Raw genomic sequence first — 7366 nt, 5'->3', positions numbered from 1 at the left:
AAGTGAGGGGGGAGGGAATTATCATGACTTATTGTCTATAAAAATTGTAGTTGTCAATAATAAAAAAAATTAAAAAGAAATTTATTGCTTTCATTTATGGTCTTAGCAATCAAAGGAGTTTTTGTTTTAGCTCTTGTTTTTGTTAAAATAGCAAGTTATTTTATCATGTATTTTTGAAATAACCTACTTATTTCAGCAAGAATCCTTGACATACATGTTGAAATCAATTGACCAAATAAATGTAGTTTATTGTTTGATTTGCTATTCTGTTCCACTTATTTGCATATCTATATTTTGTCCACATCATGTTACATTGATAGTTTTGATCTATATAAAAACATGTTTTTTTTTAAATTTTGTTCATTTTTATTTATTTGAGAGTAACAAAGAGGTAGAGAGAGAGAGAGAGAGAGAATGGGTGTGCCAGGGCTTCCAGCCACTGCAAACGAACTCCAGATGCATGCTCCCCCTTGTGCACCTGGCTAACATGGGTCCTGGAGAATCCCGCCTCAAACTGGGATCCTTAGGCTTCACAGGCAAGCACTTAACCACTAAGCAATCTCTCCAGTCCATAAAGATATGTTAAAACATATAATATTGATCATTCTTTTCAACATAACTGTAAAATTCCAGTTATCATGCCATTTAAATAAAAATTAAATTTTAGTAATAGCCTCTCAATTTCTTTATAAGCTTATCAGTAGTTATATTATATTGAGTTGGGTGTACACAGTTGTATTAGAGAGAAGTTCTCCCTGGATATTTTGACACCTCTGTGATACTGTGGCTTTCTGAAGGGTGGGCATGGCATGCATAAATGAGGATTGCATCTCTTCTTTCCAAGAACACCTTTTTCTTCATATTCTAACTTTGACTTATGTGGAACTAACCAACTCTTTTTCACAGAAGTTAACTAGTCTCTTTTATTTATATGAAAGCATCTCCTATAGAGCTAATTCTTACACTCTCCTCTTCTTATCTAATAAAACTGTATCCAGACTAAATTAGGTAAATGCATCAACTTTCTCATAGAAAAACTGAGATTAGTAATTTTGGCATTTCTTTCCTGTTTTGCAAACTCCATCCATGCATTTGTAACTGTGACTGGAGATGTTACAACCACTTTGTAAAACTGTTTCATAGTTTATCATACAACAAACAATGCATCTATATGGCCTATTAGTTCTTCACCATGCATTTATGCAGAAGGTAGGAACAGTGGCCATTTAAAAGACAATGGCATATTTATACAGCAAGTATTCATTAGTAATACTCAAAACAAACTGATAAATATTAAAAAACATTATGTTGAATAAAGGCAGATGAAAAGACAATTGCATAACATGTTAATAAAATACAGTAACTGATAAAATTAGAATACGAACACAGAAATCCAGATTTGGTTATTTACTAAAGATGCAGCATTGATTGAATAGAAAAAAGCTCCAAGGGACTTTTCTGGCAGAAGGTAAATGGTATATATCTTGTTTGGGAATAGTTGCTTCTCCAATGTATAAAAGGTCATAATTCACCCAGCTGAGCATATTAGATTTGTGCTTTGCACTGTGTATTAGTAGCATTTCAATGAGTCACTTACACAACAAGTAAGAGCAAAGTTAACTGCCAATACAGATATGTGAAAGTGAAATGAGAACGTAATAACATACATCTGCATTTGTATTCAAAATTGTATTCAGCAAATTATAAAATATTTATGTACCTTAGCATTTTTATTATAAAATGTTAAGGTGAATACCAAAGCTACCACATTGCTATTGTTTCTGTGCAGTATAGCATAAGTAGCATAGCCCAGTGCCACGTGCAAAGATGATATTTAGCAGATTTAGCCACTCACTGTCTATGGTTAGGTTCAAGTATTTCAGTGAGTACAAGGCACATGCCAGAACACAGTTTAAACAAGTAACACATCATAGAAGTAATAATTCCTGTATAGTTCATTTAGGATTGATTTGATATTGTACTAACTAGATTTTGGTGAGTCCAGATGTTTCTTTCCACTTTCCTGCTTTTCTCTGCCTCCTGTTTCTTTTCCTTTTCTTGTTTAATATTTTATTTTCATTTATTGAAAGGGAGAGAGAGAAAGAGAGAGAGAGAGAGAGAGAGAGACTGAGAGGGACAATGGAGATGCCAGGGTCTTTTACCACTGCAAATGAATTCCAGATGCATGTGCCACTATATTTATCTGGATTTACGTGGGTACTGGGAATCAAACTTGGGTCCTTTGGCTTCATAGGCAAGGACATTAACTGCTAAGCCATCTCTCCAGGCTTCTTTTCCTTTATTCATTTCTCCTTTGCTTCCTTCTTTATCTATCAAATATCCCTTAATACATTAAATTAACCCACTCTGAATAAATTCAATCAAACCAAATTCTGAAATAGGAAAAGGAAGACAGAGATTCTGTACTATTGAATCATTTAAGTTAAGTGAACAAATAGAGACTATATATCATAAGAGTTCTGCTAAATTTATAAATAGCTTTATTAAACCATTAGTGCTGTTTTCAACTATATATATATATATATATATATATATATATATATATATTATATACCCAAAATTAGGGAAAGATGATGTCTGTTCATCATGTTTTTGAAAAGAAGTAAACGTTGTCTTAGCCAGGTGTGGTGGTGCACACCTTTAATCCCAGAACTCGGGAGGCAGAGGTAGAGGGATCACCGTGAGTTCGAGGCCACCCTGAGACTACATAATGAATTCCAGTTCAGCCTGAGCCAAAGTGAGACCCTACCTCGAAAAACCAAAAAAAAAAAAAAAAAAAAAAAAAAAAAAAAAAAAAAAAAAGTTTTCTTAGAAGATGACTAAAATTTACCTTTGTAATCTTGTTTCTACACAGTATTAGAAGACATGTAAAATAATTAATTTGCAGTAATCTACATGTGGAAATTGTCTTGGTTTATGAAAAGAATCATACTAGATAAATTTTGTCTTCTTAGTTTTAGGTAACCAAATTCAGTGGTAAGCAACCAACCAAAGACCTTGCAGTGTTTTAAAACCTTAGAGTACACTTAAAGGAGCATTATTAGAAAATTAATGAAACTGTAAACTAATGATAAAGGACCTTGACATGTCTGTGAGAGCAAAGGAGACATTCTTAGTTCCTAGTCTGCCACAAACTCAGAAATTAGTCTACATGGTCACAGCCATGCAAAAATTCCACTGAGTCAGTAGTCTCCAGGTTCATGTCACATGGATTTTAGAGAATGAAATCCACAGACCATAGTGGATGAAGTTTATGAAAAAAAAAAATCATTAAGTTCAACAGAATGAAATAATGCAGAGACTCTGTGTTAAGGCTCTCTCTTCAAATGGAAAACGGATTGGAGTCTCTTATGGTAATTTACTGGACGAACTTGAACTGTTCATCTAGCCCCCATGCCATGTTTCCAAGAAAGAGAATAATTGCATTTGCATTTCTAGAAAAGAAGAAGTCTTTTGTTATTTACAGCCTCTAGAAAGGTGCTGGCAGTGAGGACTCAGTTAGCAAAAGATTAATAATAAATCAGTAAAAATAAAAATATCTAAGTATGGTGATGTGCACCTTTAATCTCAGCACTTAGAAGGCATAGATAGGAGGTTGCCATGAGTTAGAGGGCAACCTAGACTACATACTGAATTACATCCCGGGTTACAGCAAACCCTACTGTGAAAAACCGAAGCCAAACAAACAAAAGCAAAAGACACCAAAGATATTCAGATTCCTGTTATAGAGTCAAATATATTTCTCACCTTCAGTTGCTTTTAGTTTATTTTGCATGGTCCTGTGGGGAGGCATGCATACTTATAAAACAAAGATTTCTAGGAACTATTTTGAAGGTTTACAATTGTTTAGTAGATTTTTTCATTAAAAATTTATGCTTGTTTGTGAAGAAACTCTTCAGCTTCATGTGATCACATTGGTTGAGTGTTTGTTTTAAGATCCTGTGCTATTGGGGTTTTGTTCAGGGAAGTCTTTTTCCATTCCTACACCATGGAAAGTTCCTCCTATATTTTCTTCCAGTAGTAGCCTAGTTTCTTGTCTTATATTGAGGTCTTTGACCCATTTGGACTTGAGTGTTGTGCATGGTGAGATGTGTGGATCAAATTTCAATTTCCTGAACATGGTTATCCACTTTGTCCAGCACCATTTGTTGAAGATGCTATCTTTGTTCCAGCCTATATTGTTAGGGCCTTTGTCAAATATCAAGTAGCTGTAGTTGCTTAACCCAAAATCTTGGTCCTCAAGTCTATTCCATTGGTCTATACTCCTATTTATATGAGAGAACCATGCTGTTTTTATTACTGTGAATTTGTAATATAACTTTAGATCAGGTATGGTGATGAAACCAGAGGTATTTATTTTGCATGGATATGCTTGGACACCCAAGGCCTTCTGCCTTTCCATATGAATTTTGAGATCATTTTTTCTATCTCTGTGAAAAACAATGTTGGACTTTTAATTGGAGTTGCATTAAATCCGTATATTGCCATTGATAGGATTGCTATTTTCACAATGTTAATTCTGCTTATCCAGGAGCATAGGAGGTCTTTCCATTTTCTCAAGTTCTCCTCAATTTCTTTCTTGACTATTTTTATGTTTTCATTGTATAGATCGTTCACTTTCTTAGTTAACATTATTCCAAGGTATTTTATTTTTTTGTTGCTATTGAAAATGAGACAGGTCCCTTATTTCTGTCTCTGTATATTTGTCATTTGCTTATAGAAAGGCTACTGATTGTTCTGCATTGATTTTGCATCCTGCTACTTTGCTAAAGGAATTAATCACCTTCAAGAGTTTTGGGATGGAGTATCTCAGGTATCTTTTATATAGAATCATGTCATCTGTGAATAGAGCTAACTTAACTTCTTCCTTTCCAAATTGTATCCCTTTTATTTCTTTCTTCTGTCTTATTGCTTGAGCTAGGACTTCCAATACTATATTGAAGAGCAGAGGTGATATTGGACACCCACTTTTCTCATTCCTGATCTCAATAGGAATTCCTCCAATCTCTCTCCATTAAGTATTATTTGGGCTTAAGGAGCTTTATATATACCCTTTATTATGTTAAGATATGAAACGACCATGCCAATTCTCTCCAATGTTTTGATCATGAAGTGATGTTTTATTTCATCAAAGGCCATTTCTGCATCTATTGAAATGATCATGTGGTTTTTTTGTTTAACCTTGTTTATATGGTGCAGCAGGGGATGAATCCTACTTCATCAAGGTGGATAATGCTTCCGATGTATTGTTGGATTCAGTTTATGAGGTTATTGTTCAGATCTTTTAGTCTAAGTTCATCAGGGAAATAGGGCAGTAGTTTTCTTTTCTTGTGGCATCTCTGCCTGGCTTAGGAATTAGGGGGATACTAGCTTCATAGAAGGAGTTGGTATGCTTTCCCTGTTCTCCAATTGTGTGGCACAGTTTGAGAAAGTTTGGTTTGAGTTCTTCCATGAAGGTTTGATAGAATTCAGCTGAGAAGTCATCTTGCCTTGGTCTGTTCTTTTTTGGGAGGATGGGGGAAGTTATTACCTTTTCAATCTCAATGACTGTGATAGGTTTGTTTAAGAGGTTAATCTGCTTTGGGTTTAGCTTTGGTATATTGTATGTGTCTAGGAATTTATTCATTTCCTCCATAGTATCCAGTTTTGCAGAAGTTTTTTAAATAAATCCTAATGATTCTCCTAATTTCACTTATGTCTGTCATGATCTCTCCTTTTTCATTTCTACTTTTGTTAATTTGTTGTTTTTTAAATTTTTTATTAATTAGTTTTGTATTCAGCAAATACAGTCAGTTTGGTACCATTATTAGGCTCATCCATGACCTACCCCCTCCCCATTGGCCCCTTCTTGTTGAGGTATATGGGTCGTGCATTGTGGAGTTAGCCCACAGTTATGGGTAAGATAAATGTCTCTGCATATCATGACCCAACATGTGGCTCTGACATTCTAATTTTGTTAATTTGAAGTATCACTCTTTTTTTTTTTTTTTTTTTTTTTTTTTTTTTTGCTTAATCAAGTTGCCCAGTGGTTTATCAATCCTTTTTATTTTTTTCAAAGAACCAGCTCTTTGTTTTGTCAGTTTTCTGAATTATTTTCTTAGTTTTCAAATTCATTAATTTCTGTTCTGATCTTAATATTTCTTTCCATCTGAAGCTTTTTGGGTTGGATTCTTCTTGCTTTTCTAGTGCCTTTAGGTGGATAGTTAGGTTATTGATTTGGGCTTTCTCTGTCTTTGATATGAAGGCATTTAGTGCTATGAATTTTTCTTTGAAGACTGCCTTCATTGTCTCCCATAAGTTTTGGTATAATGTGTTCTCATTGTCATCATTTCTAGAAATTCCTCAATTTCAATTTTTATTTCACCCACTACTCATTCATTGTTTAAAAGTGTGTTGTTCAGTTTCCAGGAGCAGATGGGATTCTTAAAGCATTTTTTTTTAATTTTTATTTATTTATTGGAGAGCGACAGACACAGAGAGAAAGACAGATAGAGGGAGAGAGACAGAATGGGCGTGCCAGGGCTTCCAGCCTCTGTAAACGAACTCCAGACGTGTGCGCCCCAGATGGGATTCTTAATGGGTCTTTAGTTGTTAATTTCTAGCAATATAGCATTGTGATTTGATATTATGCAGGTAATTATGTCAATCTTCCTAAATATATGGAGACAGGCTTTGCGATCCAGCTGGGAAAAAAGTCAGAACAAGATCCAAAAAGGACCCCATTCTCCTTTATCAAGCTGCCACCAATCATGGGCTATAAAAGGGCCTATACCTACTAAATTCTCTCTAAAAAATATTGTTTATCCAACTTATCTGGTGCTAACTGTCCATTGAAGAATCTGTTTCTCTTTTTCAAATAGGAGCAGATTCTAAGAAAGGAACCACCCCATTGTACCTCAAAAGGGCCCCAGCTGAAACTAAGAATAATTGGCAAAACAAGTGAGTGTGCTGTTTTCTTGGTGAACCTGGTACCAGCACAAGGGTGAAGGAGATAAACACAGAGAACAATCAATTCCTACCAAACCATATATACAGAGACATAGAGGCTCTCAACACCTCATCACTGACGCAGACCTAAAATGAACCCAACATGGCTCAGGGAAATTTGCAGAAGAGGGGGTGGATAGAATCTCAGAGCCACATGTCAGGTCATGACACACAGAGATATTTCCTCCTCCCCATAAATGATGGATAACCCCACAATGCATGACCCATAAACCCCAACAAGGAGGGGCCAGGTGGGTGGGGAGAGGATAGGGAGGAGGCTACAATGGTACCAACTTGAATATATTCACTAATTAAAAAAATATATTCTTGTTTTGTACTTCTATTCTCCCAAAATAGC

Source organism: Jaculus jaculus, chromosome 10, assembly GCF_020740685.1.
Source record: "Jaculus jaculus isolate mJacJac1 chromosome 10, mJacJac1.mat.Y.cur, whole genome shotgun sequence".
NCBI classification, from domain to species: domain Eukaryota; kingdom Metazoa; phylum Chordata; class Mammalia; order Rodentia; family Dipodidae; genus Jaculus; species Jaculus jaculus.
Note: the sequence above shows the minus strand (reverse complement) of the source record.